At 49.3% G+C, this 16100-nt stretch overlaps 1 protein-coding gene across 4 annotated transcripts in view; it reads left to right on the plus strand.

Annotated features, from left to right (window-relative positions):
• The first annotated feature begins 2695 nt into the window (after positions 1-2695).
• The window catches only part of KTN1 (kinectin 1), a 75650-nt gene continuing 62245 nt past the window's right edge, over positions 2696-16100 (plus strand). For all 4 annotated transcript variants that reach the window (XM_085061003.1, XM_085061005.1, XM_085061006.1 and 1 more), the window contains exon 1: positions 2696-2856. The gene's annotated coding sequence lies outside the window, so the exon portion shown is untranslated. The remainder of the gene's footprint in view (positions 2857-16100) is intronic.

A 16100-nucleotide genomic window follows, 5' to 3' on the forward strand; every position in this document is an offset into this window, starting at 1 on the left:
GAGAGAGTTCTGAATCACAGAATCACAGAATATCCCAAGCTGGAAGGACCCACAAGGATCATGACTTTGACTCCTGGCCCTGCACAGACCCCCAACAATCCCACCCTGTGCATCCCTGAGAGTGTTGTCCATACACTCCTGGAGCTCTGGCAGCCTTAGGGCTGTGATCATTCCCTGTCAGTACCCAACCAGCCTCTGGGGGAAGAACTTTTTCCTAATATCCAACCTAAACCTCCCCTGACACAGCTCCAGCTGTTCCCTTGGGTCCTGTCCCTGGTCACAGAGCGCAGAGATCTGTGCCTGTCACTTCTGTAGCTGTAGCAGCTGGATTTGCACTCTGCTCTTCCATTGTGGCTCCTCTCCTGGCAGGAGGGGCATCCCTGTCCCTCCAACACCCTTCCCAGGATCTAAGCTCCAATGTTTTCCTCTCTGTTGGCAGGACCCCCACCCCACTATCTGTGAGGCAGCAAATCTGTTTCCATTCCTGGGAAGCGACGATTTGCTTGTAATACCAGCTGGAAAACTCTGCTGTGGACAAAAGCAATTAAACATCTGCACAATCTGCTGCTGCCAAGCCCTGCCACAACCACTCCTGGAATGGTTAATATTAGGAAGATCTGGCCTTAAATTTGCACCTTGGAAGCGCAGGGTGGGGATGCTGCATTTGGCTGGATCATGTGCTGCTCTCAGCAGCGCTCCTGCTAGAGTGGAGTGACCGACCGGGATGTGCTGAGCCAGGGAAGCTCTGGGATGAAGCAGCAAAATGCTGCCTCACCAGCTGATGGCTGGTCACACATTGTAAGTGTCCAGCCACCTCCACCCCCTCCCCGTGGCCATCCTGCCAGCGAGGCCTCGCCTCCAGGGCTGCTTCACCTCCCAGGCAAAGGCACAGCTTCTGCCAGCATCAGCCTCACGCCGCTGCCTTTGTTTGCCCCGGAGCAGCATTTGGGAATGCGGTGGTGGCCTGGAGCTGAATGACACACAGAGCTGGCCAAGAGGGCAATGGAGAGCTCTCCCTGCAGCTCCATGCAAATCCTTCTTTGATACCCAGTGCTGCGGAGTGGTTGATCTCTCAAAGATGCTTTGGGACAAATAAACAAACGGCTTGCTCAGAGCAAGCCTGGAAGTCAAACGAGACTCTTCATTACCAGAGGTCTGAAGAAATGATGGAAGGGTGCATGCAAAGCCCTGGGGTGACAGCAGCCTCCCTGCTGCGCTGGGTAACTCCCTTTTGCCTGCTGCAACTGGACACTGGATCCTGCAGCAGGGCTTGGGATGCTAATCCTGACCAAGCATCACCACTGACCCACAGCCATTGCTGGCTTGGCTGTCCTGCTGAGCCAAAAAAGGGGCATTTTCTTGTGTTTTCCCCCAAATGTTTGGGATGCCGGGAAGCTGAGAGTTAATGTCAGTCCCCCAGCAGTGGAGCTGGACGGGTGCCCTCTGTGGCTTCTTGGACTGTTTCGCTGTCCCCAAGTAACTGACAGAGCATCAGTTTCCATCCCCGTGGGTACCCACAGGTCCGTGGTCAGGCACTGAGCTCAGGCAGGAGAAAGCAATCTGCCCTGTGAGCACTTTGGGAAGGATCAACGTCAGAAGGAAGAACAACTCGAGGCTCAAAGAAGTCAGAACTGAAAGAATCCAGTTAATCTCGCTCCCTGCAGACTCCACAGACTGCTGGGATGTCACTGAATGAGCCCCTGGTATGTCTGAGCTGCAGGCAGGGCTGCCAGGCAGTTTTAAGGCATTTAAAGGAAATTGAAAGACAAGCCCCATTCCTGGTCATGAGGAGGTGTCTGGTCTCTTTCATGTCCTGGAGGAGACCTTGGGGTGTGCTGTGCCTCCTTGCCTTGGGCCCCTTGGATCCCCATACCTGCCCACCCTGCCAGCTCCGGGAAAGGGGGTGGAGAGGGATATGGGGGGAACTGGCTGGAATTGTGGGGCTAATTAGGGAGGGTGGGGGTCTGGGTGGGCGATCCTGTGCCTGCTGGGTCTGGGCACTGGGATCCCTGCATCGGGCAGGTCTGGGGAGAATGGTCCTCACACATGGGTGGGGAGATCCTGGGGAGACCTGCGTGCGGGAGGTGATTCCCACGCCGGGGTGGGGTTCGGGTGGATGTACCTGCGTTCCCTACGTGTGGGAGGTCTGGGTGGGTGATCCCTGTGCACGGGAGGGGTAAGGGTGGGGAGATCCCTGGGGATCCCCGCCCGGTGGAAGTCTAGGTGGGTGATCCTCAGGAACAGGTGAGGGATTGCTGCATGGTGGAGCTCGGGGGTGCAGGGATACCCGCGTGGGGGGAGTCTGGGTGGGTGATCCCTGGGATCCTTGTGTAGGAAATCTCCGGGTGGATGATCCTTGGGATCCCCACGTCGGAAATGTCTGATCCCTGCGATCCCCGCGTGGGGGGAGTCTGGGTGGATGATGCTCGGGATCCTCGTGTAGGAAATCTCTGGGTGGATGATCCCTGGGGATCCCCGCGTGGCGGGAGTGCGGATGGATGGGTGAACCTCAGGATGAGGGATCCCCACGTGGGGAGCTCGGGGGGCGATCCCCCGCGCACGGGCGGCTCCGGGTGATGCACCCACACACGTGGCGAAGCCGGGCGGGCGCTCCAGCTCGCGGGGCACCCCGCTCCCCGCTCCGTGCCGGGCAGGGCCGGGCGGTGCCGGGGGCTCCCGGCCGGGGCGGTGCCGGTGCCTTTAACGCGCGGGGGGGCGGCCGCAGGCGCGGCGGACGTGCGGGGCCGCCTCCTCCCCTTCCTGCCGCCCGCGCCGCGCAGCCACCGGCCGCTCCTGCTCCGTCCCCGCAGCCCCGGCCCGGCACGGCCCTGCCCTGCCCTGCCCGCCGCCGTCTCGGTGAGTGCCGCCTGGGGAGCGCCGCGGGTCGCAGCGGGTTCGGGGCCTCCCGGCTCGGGGCGGTGGGTGCAGGCCGCGGCGGGCCCGGGGCTGCGGCCCGGCTCGGGGGAGGTCCGGGCGCGGCTCCGCGCGGGGAGAGGCCGCTGCCGTGGGGCCGGCGGGGCTCGGGGGGCTGCCGTGGGGCTGCCGTGGGGCTGCGGTGTCTGCCGAGCGCATCTCCGCGCAGCCGGGAGGAGCGGGGCGAACACGCCGTGCTCCCGGAGCTCGCCGCGTTCAACCGCCCGCCGAGGGGCGGCCGGACGAGAACTGACGCCCGGAATGGGATTTGGGAGCGATCGCCGTGGCTGGCCGAGCCCCGGGGGAGGTTTGGCGAGCGGCGGCTGCTGCAGCGCCCGGGTGGCCGTGCGAGCTTTAATGAGCATTGCGCTTCATTACCGCGCTCCGGCCCGGCTCGGGTGCCTGTGCTGGTGTCAAATGCTCGCAAACGCTGCTCCCCACCTTCGTGAGCGGTGTTGTCAGCGGTGTTTTATTTCTGAGCTTGCCTTTGCCCTTTGGTAGAGCCACGGCACGGGTTGTGTGTGGCTCTGTTAACCCTGGAGGTGTTAATGGCCCCATCACCTCTTCTCTGCTCACATCTTACTCCCTTCTTCCAGCGTGCAAGTTACTGAGAAGGAAACAGGAGTTGAGGTGGCAAGGCTGTACCTTTTGTACCCAGCTGCCTTCAGTTAATGAAGTATTTTAGTTGAGTAGGTGGTTATTAAGAATAACATAGCTTAGCGTCTTTTCTGCATTAGACAGTGACAAGTTCTGCTCTCCAGTGATGTGTATCCACCCGTGTGCCTTAGGTTTGTCATTTTATAACCTTTCTTTCCCCCCAGCCCTCCCCAAAGGCTGTGCTGTGTATTTTGAGGTCACTGTTAGAAAACCTCAAAGAACATTTCTTGCTTTGTGGAAGAGGAGCTGAGCTGATACCCTGCTGTAGCTCTTTTATGTTTAAAATTCTCCCCTCTTTTATCTATTCCTTTAGCATTTAGTGTCTCTGTCCACCAGCACAAATGGAATTTAGTAGACATAACTATTCAATTTGACGTCTCTTTACCTATGACAAGGCAAAAATCTCTTGCTGGGCAGTCCAAACTGATTGCTGCAAAAGTTGAAAAGGCATTCAGTTCCTATATTCCACCTCCTTTCAGATATTTTCCTTGCCTGCTCTCCTGGTGGATCGCTATCATCCTCCTGTTTGGCTTGGGCTGGAAAGGTTCCTCTGCCTCGTGGACCTCTTGCCTGTAACTGTGCTGTAATTTCTGCCCGCGAACAGGCCATGCAACTCGCTTTACCACATATTTTTTCTGTTGCCTCATATGCTGATGCTGCTTTCTGCATACTGTGATTAAAATAACTTTTGTGTGTAACTGCAGCAGCGAAAGGTTGGGGATTGGAGAGAAACACTAATTCTCTGGTAGAGTTATTACCAAATACCTTTTTTGGTAGTTTTTTTCCTACCACCCCCCCCCTTCCCTAGCTGCTCTCAAGAAGATGCTTTCTGCTCTCAGAAATAGCAGCAGTAGGATCTGAAGGACACAATTAGGTTTTAAATGTTCCTTTATCCCCTGCTGTCACAAAACCCCTATTACAGACCTGATGACTGTTTTGTTTTTGAAACCCCTTGAAGAAAAGGGAAACACTTGCTCAAGCCTGTGTAAAGCTGTGGTGTTGCTTGGTTAGCTCTGTTACAGCTTTCGTTTGCGTCATCTGCTCTTGCTGTTGGAGATTTGGTGGTTATGGCTCAAAAATGTCTAATCATTCTTGACCCTGGGTGCTGTAAAGCCAGGGCTAAAAAAGTCCCTTAGGACCTGGAATTCTGTATGAATTTCAGAGGTGATGGCCGGAACTGTGTTTAATCTATACCCAAGACCCTTAAGGGTGAGGACACGGGGGAGAGGACGTGTGTTTTATTTTAAGCATCAAACTTGGTTACTCCTAATCCCTTCCCCTGCTGCTGCCAAGGCACCCACCTCTCACCATTGACTTTGTGAGACTTCAGCTCCCAAGTTTAGTGCCCTGGTCATATCCCAGTGACATGCCTGAGTGGATAGTGTGAATACCCCCTGTGCTGTCCCAGAGGAATGGGGAGGAAGCAGAAGGTAGGGTGGCAGGAGGAGGTAATTTTTCATCCCTCTCTTCACTCCAGAAGCTGTGGCAGCAACCAAAATCAAGTTTATTTTCACTGTTTTTAGCATCCATCCGTGCTGTGGATGCCTTTCATAACACAGCTACTTCAAGGTGAAACTTGATCAGTTTATTCTTTGTCCCAATCTCTGTGGGAGAGCTGTTGGAGAACCTCCTCAGAGTCGTGAGCAGTTGCTGAATTTCCATCCTCACTGTGTTCATGGCCTCTTTGTGTAATTTGTTTCTGGTTCTAGTGTTTCCATTTGGGTTAAATGGTTGTTTTCCCTCCCTGATGTAATTAGAGCAATCGGATCCCCTCTTGACCCCTTGTTTTCGTAGGTTAAATGAGTCAAAGTCTTTAAGTCTCCTTGTGTTGTTCTCTTATCGATATTCTCAGGATTTCCTTGTCAGTGACAACCTTTTGCCTTCACCCATCAGAACCTTTTTAATATAAAGGGAATTTTATGCGTCTGTGTTTAGCTCTTAAACTTCCTGCTCTGCATTGGCAGAGCAGCAGGATTGGACTATTTTTAAAAGTAGGAATATTTTGGAGGGGGCTGCTCACTGCACTAAGCTCACAAACTTTTTGACATTCCTCGGGTAATTGTTTCAGGCTAACGAGACAGGGAGTTGCTGGGCTAAATCCGTCCCAGACAAATCACTTCTTGTTAATGACTCTGCATAAACTATGGAGATGATAGATTGGAGAATTACCAGCCCATGACTCCTAGGAATCTGCTTCTCATCTCATCATTATACAAGATGTCCAAGCAAATAAAACACATGGGGACTTTTAAAAAAAGTAGTATTTATTTATCTTTTTTAGAAATGTAAAAGCTTCTTCCTGTTCGCATGCCTGAACTGCAGCTGGTAGCAGGAGAGAGGGTACTTGCGAGCTTTGAAAACTTCCTATTTCTTGCCAGAATGAAGCCTTTAAAGTATTCTCTTACAATGTGGACTCTGGCACTTTTTCCAGGCTGATGCCTGTGGTCTGTAGTTTGGGAACACATCTGTGCCTGCTGGCGTGGGCACTGCCTGAGAGCCTGATTCCTGCTTTTTTTTTTTTTTCTTTTTTTTTTTTTTCTTTTGCCCCCATTTCCAGGGAATTTCAGAGCAGGAGCAGCAGCCCTGCCCAGCAGCATACATTGATCTGGATTCTGCTGCTGCTCCTTGCAGTTGAGGAATTGTCATTTACCTGGTGGAGGGGAGAAGCAGAGTGGATCCAGGTGCTGCTCCAAGACAGTGCATAGGCATCTGCAATTCCTGCCATTGCTCTGCAAAGGGTTTTTTTCCCTTCTTTGTGAGAACTAAGCAGCTTCTGGGCTGGGTTCCCTGTGTTTGAACTCATCCTCTCCTGGTCACTGCCATGCTTGTGTACAAGACTGCTGCATCTAATTAGATCATATTAGAATGAATAAGTGAATCTCAATAAATGAGCTTACAGGGGCACTGTCGGGTCAGCTCAGGCCCTAAATATAGGTCCTGGGCAGAGGGCAGGCTTGGTGCAGGATCACTCCATACAGCAAAATTAAACAGAGATCTCCTGGGAATGCATAAATTCTGCTGCCTTGCCATCTTGTCGGCCTGGCTGCTCCAGTGGCTTGGTACAAGAAATGCCAAAGTCCACTCAAATATGAAGATTCTTTCATTGAAGCTTGGTGGGGAATTGGAAGGGGAAGTCATGGCAGTGGAAACTCTAATAATCTGAGGTGCTAAAGAATGCAAATCTCATGATCCTTTTTAATGCTTCCAATTTAACTAGAGGTGAGTTGTTTTGTTTTTTGTTTTGTTTTTTTAAATCTCCTAGATGCTGTAGAAAACAGGGAAAAAGAGGAAAGGTGTCTGTTACGTGTGTGCACATGAAAACTTTGGAAACAATCTCTGACTAACACAAAGAACATTCTCCTTGCCACTTTGTGCTGTAAAGGAATAGTTTGGGTGCTTCAAGCTTTGAGTTTTGCTCTGCAATGAGTGTGGGGTGGGAGGGAGAGGAGAGGGGCAGGAGCTGAAGGTTTGTGGGGTAATCAAGAGAGTTACTTTGCAGCTCTCCCCCTCCTTTTCTGCAATGTTCTCTGTTTTTGTTACTGCTTTGTGGCCACCCTACTTAACAAAATCCACAGCTCTAAATTGCCGTTCCTTAAGAGAAGTAAAACTAGTTTCTTCTCCATTTCTTCCCCAGAAGATTTATTTAGAGGAATAGGAATTTTTTTTTTTTCAAATGAAAGCTCATTTTTGCTTCCACATCACTGGGGCTGCATTATAACTCGGAGAAAGTGTCTGTAAATCAGTCATGTGGACAAGCTACTCATTTTCTTGCACTAGTAATCCCTATTATAAATAGTGCTGTCCTCTGCTTGCACTAATGGCTCTTTGCTGTGGTTGCTGTCAGATGTGCAAGATTTTCAGTGGTAGTAAAACACGGGGAACAGCTCTTCTTGCAGATTTTTTTTTCCCCCTCTTTTCCCATTGGACACTCTTTATTCTGGCTGATCCCACTGCCTGGCTTCCCTGTCTGGATCAGCTCGCAGCCAGGCAATCCTGCAAATCACTGCTCTGCTGGAGCCACTGCATCACAGCTCCCCTGCTGCAGGAAGCATCTTTAAGCCCTTTTATGCTGTGAAGTTGAGGAAATAGAGCAAAACTCCTGTTTTCCTTCAAGTTGTAGCTGAATGACTAATGGAGCATCAGGGGAGGCTCATTTTCTCTCAGAAGAGGTGTGTTGATATTATCCAGCAAAACACAAGTTCTTGTTTTGGGATCACACCTATTAATTGAATGGCTGACCTTCTCAGCCTGCCTGTCTGGTGTCCAGCTCGTTGAGCATGTGTTGAATGACCCAGGGAAAATCAAGCTGGAGTTCAGAATTACGTGGGTGTCAAAGGCTCTTAAAGCCTGGTATATTTATGCCCGTGATTCATGGTGCTTCCAAAAACAATCCAGCTCTCATCCTGCGGAGGGGAAGTACCTCAGTCCAGTGTTATCAACTTTTGCTTAGCTGCCAGAGCAGTATAAACTCAACCAGGGTTATTTTGGGCTCCTTATTCTTTTGCTTCCAAGTCCCACCCTGCAAGTTTCTTGTAGGAAAAAAGCTGGCTTAATTCTGTTTTACACTCTCCCGTATGGACTGAAAATGGTAAGCAGGGTATTTTATTTCAGGGCTGTGACAAATTTTAGTACATCTCATTCCTGTCTGTGGTGTGAAAAGGTGTCTTTTGTCCGCCTGCTACCACAGAGGAAGGAAGTTGTTGAGTCTGGGAGATAAAAGCTTTATCTCTTCCCCTGCAAGGGACAAGCTGCCCACTCCTGGGCTGGCACCAGTCTGCTCCGTCCTGCTTGTAGTAGGACAGAGGGGAAAATTTTCACGGGAAAATGTGAGTGGACTCATAATCTATTTGCAAGTGCGTAGCTCTCAAGGAAGATGATGACTAAGCTATTGCACAAGGTGCAGCTCTTGAGGGAGCTCACCAGGATTGGACTGGATCATGACTGACTCATAAAAGAACCTATGATATCAGTCAGCTCCTAATTTTATTGTTACTGGTTTGAGCTGACCACTGACCACAACTGCCTTTCTTTCCCAGCCTATTTGCTGTGGGGTTTTAAGCTGGAAACTCTACACTTGATGATGATAAAAAGTCCAGTTCACTGGAGGAAGTGAATGGTTCCCAAGCCTTGGGTGGGATGTGCTGGGAGGCAGGACTGTTGAAGCTGATGTCTTGCATTTGGCCCACATGCATGTTTCTCCATCAGGCACCTGCCCTGTGCCTGTGTCAGGCTCTGGCATGGCACTTACCTGCCCCTTTTACAGAAAGGAAATCGGAGGCCAGGCAGCTGCAGGTGAAGATGCCAGGAGGTCACCAGCAGAGCAGCTGGTGGTGGCTTTCTCTTGGTCCTGTGTGTGACCTAAACCCCTGGCAGTCAGCTGGTGGGTGAGCTACCTTGTCAGATAGTGACAGGACAAGGGGGAATGGATTTCAACTAAGAGAGGAGAGATTTAGATTAGATATTAGGAAGGAATTTTTCCCTGTAAGGGTGGTGAGGCCCTGGCACAGGCTGCCCAGGGCAGTTGTGGCTGCCCCATTCCTTGAAGTGTTCAAGGCCAGGTGGGACAGGGCTTGGACCAAGCTGGGATAGTGGAAGGTGTCCCTGCCCATTGCAGGGGTTGGAATGCAATGATCTTTAAGGTTCCTTCCAACCCAAACCGTTCTGTGATATGACATGAAACTGCTTTCCTGCAGCAAGCAGCACTGTTCCCATGTGCCCCTTCCTTTCAGGGTCTCTGCTGTGGTTTGGTTGGGAGGCCAAGCCTGGATCCAGAAAGTGATGTTGCTTCCTGCCTCCCAAATGGGTTTGGAAGCCTGCCTTGGTGTTCAGTGCTGCTTTGCCCACTAAGTCATCACTTAATGTTGCATGTGGACATCACAGCCTGGCTTTCATGTAGGCATTGCCTGTAATACTGTGTGAGAACTTAAAAACAGGTACATGAAAGCAGTTGCAGCATCTCTGCTGTTCTTCTCTGCCTCAGCTCCAGGTGTACCTGAGAGCATCACCATGGCTACAGCAGCTCATACCCACTGGATCTTTCACTGGGCATTTTCAGATCTGGGAAGTGATCACAGTTTGGGATGCTGTGCCAGGAAGGGCCTTTTCCCCCAGGACTAGGTGGGAGCTCATTTGCCTCCTTTAGCTTCCTATTTTCCAAGGAGATTCAGCGTGTCCTGTCCTTGGAGCAGGCAGTGTCTGCAGCTCTCAGGGGATGTGATGCTGGGAACTGGCAGAAAATGGAGCTTACAGGTCAGTGCTATATCCCATGTCACACCTACTGAGCTTTGCTTGGTTCAACACCTGTTGGCAGCACCTGTGGCTCCAGCTGTGATGGAAGGACAAAGGACTGTGCTGCTTTTTCTCTTCATGCTGCCTGGTTTTGTATTTTCACCAGTGGTGGTGGAAATCCATCAAACTTCACTTCTCCAAGCTCATGGGAATTGTTTGCCCTGAAGTTTGCTGAGAAGATTCCTCCCAACCCTGTCCCAGTGTGGACAACGAGCAGCATTGTCCAGAAGAGAAGCAGAGGTGGCATCTCAAAGTCTTGGAAACCACCAGGCTGCACAGGGGATTTATGGAGGTTTTGTAAGGATTTTATTGGGTTCTCTGGGCTTTCCCATGGCAGCTCAATGGGAGTACTGACAGTTTTCCCTTGTTACCTTCACCTAAGGTCACTCCCATATCTTCAGCCTGTGCTACATTACCACTCGGATTGGGTTGCGTGCTAAATTTAGTGAACCTTTTTACAGCTTGGTGTGTGTATGTAAAACCAGAGAGTTTTTAAAGCAGCTTTTAAAGGGCTTAGAGTGATTCAAGATGCCCAACCAGGCCTGGCTTTCTCTGCACAGGTGGCAGCACCCCAGGCCAGGTGTGGGAGGAGCAGATCCACTTCTTCTCCACCTCGGTGTACTTCAGCACATGGATTTGCTGAGGTGCAGAGCCCGTGGGTGGGAGGGAGGGTTCTGGAGGCACAATTAGGACTTGCATAACATGGTCTGCAGTCTGAGGCATGTGAGAAGTGCTGGCGAAGGGGTTGGGTTTCAGAAGTTTTTAAAGGCTTGTGAAAATTCTTGATCAGATGTTTCCATTACAATCCTGCCTTTTTAGCCATCCCACCCTCCATCTCCAAGTTTCTTCCTCTTTTCCCATGCTGTTGGTGTGCCAAAAGAAGAATTTCGTGGCTTCAGGTCTGATGTACCTGTTTCTAGTTTTTTTAATCCCTGCCTGGCATTACAGGCTACTGGAGTAATAGTTTGAGATGTAACTTAAGTTGGAGGCAAAAAAGTTTAGATCTGTGTGGTTGCAGTGAAGTGTTTGTTCAATTCTTGAATGCCAAAGGAGGAGCAGATTGTGGGACAGCAAAGCAAAGGGAGTGAGAACCCAGAGAAGCGTGAGAGAAGTGACCTCAATTACTCTGCATGTCTGTTGCTGAGCATTTTTAGGCCTTTTTAACAGCCTGGCATGTTCTTGAGTTCAGATCAGTGCTGAGCACATTGGGGCGGGTGTGTGTGCTTGTGTTGGGAGGCCGTTTTGGGGGGAGAACTCAGGGGTGTTGAGTTCTTGACTTGAACTCAAGGCTCTTCAAATATGCATTTCACTGTTTTCAGTTCCTTTGGGAAACTCCTACAGTCTTGGTCCTTTATGGTCACAAGTGGGAAGAACCAGGAAACCTTCAGAGATGTGTTTTAAACACATCTTTTGCAGGGTTGTTGGGTGGTGTTGTCCAGCTCTCAACACTGCTCTGTATTTGGGGTCATGCAGTGAACTGGATTGTGGCACTGGGACCAGTGAGGAGTGTTGCAGCATCCAGTGGGCTGCTGCTGCTCAGAGAAACATTAGCAACCCTCAGCATCACTCACCTGGGGCATCAAAGCTGCATGAGGAAGGAGGTTAAAGAAACCTTCACCATATGGCTCAGGTGTGATTCAAGTGCTAAGCAAGTCTGTGGAGGAGCTGGAAAAAGCTCCAGCCTTTTCCCTGCTGCTGGACGGGAGTCTGGTCCCCTGCTCTGGGTGTTTTCAGATGCAAATGCTTTCTTGGGGTCTGCTGAAATACTGCACTGATTCCTGAGAACATGTGACCTTCTGAAGCTGCCTGCCAGAGCCTAAAGGATCCGGGTGATGACACCACGAGATGACACCAGCTGTGTGTCATTCCTTCGGCTCTGAGTGCCTTCAGCAGGCTGGGCAGTGAAGCACAGAGAGGTTAACAAGGTGAAAAGAAGCCTTGTGGGGAGGAATGTGTGGTGTTGGTGTTTAGGAGCAAATCTCCTTGGAGTGGAAGGTGAAAGGATGGCATCTCGGTGGAGCTGCAGCCGGTGAAATTCTCGTTGTAGTGCAGGAGGTGTTTTGGATGGATGATGAGGTGAGCTCTTTGTGCTGCCCTTGATAAATGAGATACGTGCAGTGTTTCAAAGGAGAGCACAGAAAGACCTTAACACTTCACCTGCCTCAGCAGGGAAATGACCACAGTTCAGCAGCAATTTATAAAACTTCATGTTGTGCTTTTAAATAGAGTTAGAAGTTCCGGCCTGTGATGCAATTTATAGTTTGAAATGCACTGGTGTAACTTGTATGGTGCCAGTGCTGCAGGGATTGCTTCTAAAGCCTCTTTTGTTCCTAAACAATTTTGAAACTTTATTTCTAAGATGATTAACTGCACCATATTCTACAGCACGAGGAATCTGGCTTGGATATAGAAGTGCTGTCTATATGCCTGCATGAAAATGTGCCTTAGGCTAAATGTTGAAGGACAGCTTTGCTATGAAGCAGTCAAACTAACTCATATCCACTGTGGAAGTTTTGGTGATGGAAGTTTATTCAGCCTTCAGCTGGTGCAAATTTCTGCTGGAGCATAAAGTTAAAATATTGGTGCTGTAGGAAGCCCATCACCAGCAGAAGCTTTTGTGGTCCAAATTCAGTCCTGAGCACACCTCTAAATATTCCCTGTGTTCAAAGGGTTTGTAAACAGAGTGTGAACAATGCTTTAATCTGGCAAATGATTTTAAATTGAATGCACAGTTGAAAGAAAATCCAACCCTCTTTGGAGGTGTCGTTCCTAATGCGAGTATGGATTAAAACTCATTGATTGCTACCAGCAAAAACGTGAAATAAAATACAGTGCTCTGTACAGAAGCTGCAGATTGACCATTACAGCACTGAGCACCTCATTGGACTGAGAACTGAAGAGCATTTTCCCGACTTGCAGCCAAAATGCAGCCGTGGCCATTGCTGCCCATTTGTTCCCACGCCAGCATTGTCCTCTGGCTTCAACCCCTCCCTGCAAGGTGGGAGTGGAGGAAGCTGATCCTCTGGGCATGGCCCTGTTCCTTGGGTGTAGCTCAGGGCAGCAGAGCTGTTCATGCACAGGGAGGGGAGAGTAGCAAGTAATGCCTGCTCGAGCCTGGCTGTTGGGATTTTCCACTGTTTTGTGTCTTTCTGACCCACGACTGTGGTGTAGAGTATTAAGAGCAAAAATAGAGCTGCTGATGCAGTGCCTACCCGGCTGCGTAGGCTGAAGAGGAGGCAATTCCAGCCTGGGAGGCTTGTAGTACTCCCTGAATTCTAGTTTGGTAGTTGTGCTGTGCATGTTGGTGGTAATTTCATTTATGATGCCTCTGTCCACTTACAGAGACTTTGACTTCTCAATGTTGAGTCTCTGCTCCTCTTGTCATCCAGCCTAAACTGAAGCTGCCCTTATAAAATCTTGAGAAACTTGGTTTTTTTGGGGTTGAGAAACTAACTGCATACTCCGAGTTTTAAACTCTTGGCATAATTGGCAATTTATTATCATTCTGTGAACTTTGGTTGTTTAACTGATGGATACTTTTTCCCCCATTCTTTTATTGTACCGTGTGTTGTGACGAGAGAGAAAAATCTTTCTTCCCTGTTGATTTCTCTCCCTTTCCAGCTGAAGAATTACCAAGACTCAGCCTGATGATGGGGTACAGCAATCTTGTTTCACTTGCTGCTTTTTGCTGCTCTCGTTTAGCTACATCTGTGCCGCATTGACAGTAATTTTGATACAGCAATTGCACGTTTTCTCTTTAGAGACAACTGAAATCACTCAACTGCTTAGACATAATGTGTGCGATAAATAATACCTTGAAACTCCAGGTAGTTAGAAGAAACCACATGAAAGCGTCTAGAGATCTGATGTGATTCACAATCACTGAAGTTTTGATTTCCCTCTGAGCTAACAACTCTCCTCTGACTTGCAGCCTGTTCCCAGCGCAGCTCAATTTCATTTTCCTCTAGGAATTCGGAGAGATGAGAGCATCAGTCTGCTGCCGGCTTCTCCTTTTGTCCATTGCTGTTCAACAATGGGATTGTCGAGTCACTGAGAGGTTAACGAAGCTCTTTTATTTTGTCAGTGGTCCAACCTCTTTGTATAGCTGTGTGGAACAGCACACTGAACAGAAATAATGGGAAAATCTTGTTGCTGGAATGACCAGGGTTGTCATTTTGTGATACCAGGGTAAAGGCCTGCATAAGCTTCAGGCTTCTGGCTGTGTTACAGGGTGGCTGAGCACAAATCCCTCTACAAGAGCATTAAATATTAGTTTCTCTGTATCTCCTTACATCCAACAGTGTTGGAGCAAGGGGAGGGAATCTGGACAATTACAGTCAGTTCAGCAGTGGCTTCCCATTTAGTGTTTAGAATGGTTTTGTTATGAGCCTTTTGGGGTTTGGCATTGGAAAAAGGGTGAATTGTAGCCCTTAATTATGAAGTATGGGAACAATTGGAGCTGGACAGACAGGCAGCAGTCCAGCTCCTCTTCCTGAGCGAGCAAAGCTTTTGTGCTGTGCCATCCCACTGCACAAATGACCATGCCAGGCTGTCGCTGGATTGATTGGTTTTGATCCCTTTTAGGAGGGGCTTTGGAAGCTCTAATTTTGGGTTTATCACAGCAGTCCTTCAGGCTCCTGCCCCGTTGCTTTGAGCAAGCCTGTTATCGTGGCTGCCCCAAAGAACTTCCCATGGGAGGATTAAAAACCAGTTGTTAAATGCAGTCGAACTGGACATCAGTGGCTTGGCACTGTGGCTGCAGTGATAAAGTAGCTGCAAGGAGAGATGTGAAGGTGCTGTGTTTTGCTCATTCAGGGAATGGAGAGCTTTGAGGAGTTTGGGGGAATTAGGCTTGAGATGGGGTGGGGTGGGTGGCACATGGGTGAGCTGTGACTTGCTGGATGCCACCTGGCACACAGAGACGCTTATCTTCCCCTATCTCTTATCAGCTTGTGGATGAGGGCACCCAGCAGAGCAGGGTGGCAATGGGACTTGCAGGAGTGTCTGCTGGTGGCAGTGCTCCAGGAAACTCACCTTTTCCCTCCTGAGCACCTTTCCAGGCTGGGTTTTCCCTACAGTTCAGGCAAAGTGCACCTGTTATCACTCAGGCATTGCTGCTGGCCACAGCCATGCCTCCATTCCAGGTTCTCATTCCAGCAGAGCTCATGCTGGGAAATAGAAAACACAGAACTCCTCTTTAGGACACAACTCCACTTTTTTTCTTTTTTTTTCATTTTCCCCTCCCGGGAGCTCCGTGGCGGCTGGTGTATGTATGGCACTGCATTCTCCTGATGGGAATGTTAAAAATACCAGCTACAATTTTCCCTTTCCACATACCAAAATATATTAATGTGCTGCTGCTTTGATTAGTCATTTCCTCTTCTTTTGTTCCTTTCGCAACAGGGTAAAGGACAGCGTGTGCACACTTGAGTGAAATCTTGTCTGCCTAAGAAGTCTGAAGCTAAATAAGATTCTCTTGGGTTGATACCTGTCTTTGTTGGCAGAAGAATTCTGTTCTCATGCCTTAAATATACATTTAAAAATACATCTGGATAAAGTCACTTTTATGGTGCTTAGACTACGAATATCTTTGCCTGATTTGTTTTTGTAGTGGAAAGAAATTCTAATATGAGCAAGATTAATATTCTTACCATGAATTTAATATATATTCTTGCAAGAAAACCTTTGGTGATACATTGCTGTCAGAAATTTTCTAAATTCATTTATTTTGAGGTTTCTTGCCTTCCTTCTGTGCCATCACCTCCATGCACACATTCCCCCTTCCCTGAGTTCCTGTGTGACCTCGTTTAGTGTGGGTGGCAACTTGGTGAAAGCAGCAGTGTGACACTGTTGGGCTGTGCATGGCTCAGCTGTGGGGTAGTTCTGGCAGCTTCTGCACCCTCAGGGTGTGGAGGTACAAAGGTTATTAAATCCAAGTACAAGGACCTGCTAAAGTTGCTCTGAGTGACTTGCTCACCCTTCAAGGTTGATTATTTTTTGCTTCTCCACTGCTGCGGCTGCTTTAGTGAGAAATTTGGGAGAAAAGCTTTAGCACCAGGCGGTCTGAAGAGCTGCAGAACAAGTGGTAGGTTTAAAATGTTCTTGTGTGGATGGAGGAATTCAAGTGAATAGGCTAAAAAGCTGTTTGATGAGTATGGTTTAGGGCAAAGCTGAGTAGAAATCTGGCGAATCGAGCAATAAATTACGACTGATCTCTTCTAAAGTTTGGACATAACTGAGGA

This window comes from Lichenostomus cassidix, chromosome 5 (genome assembly GCF_008360975.1).
Source record: "Lichenostomus cassidix isolate B80296 chromosome 5, HeHo_3.0, whole genome shotgun sequence".
Taxonomy (NCBI): domain Eukaryota; kingdom Metazoa; phylum Chordata; class Aves; order Passeriformes; family Meliphagidae; genus Lichenostomus; species Lichenostomus cassidix.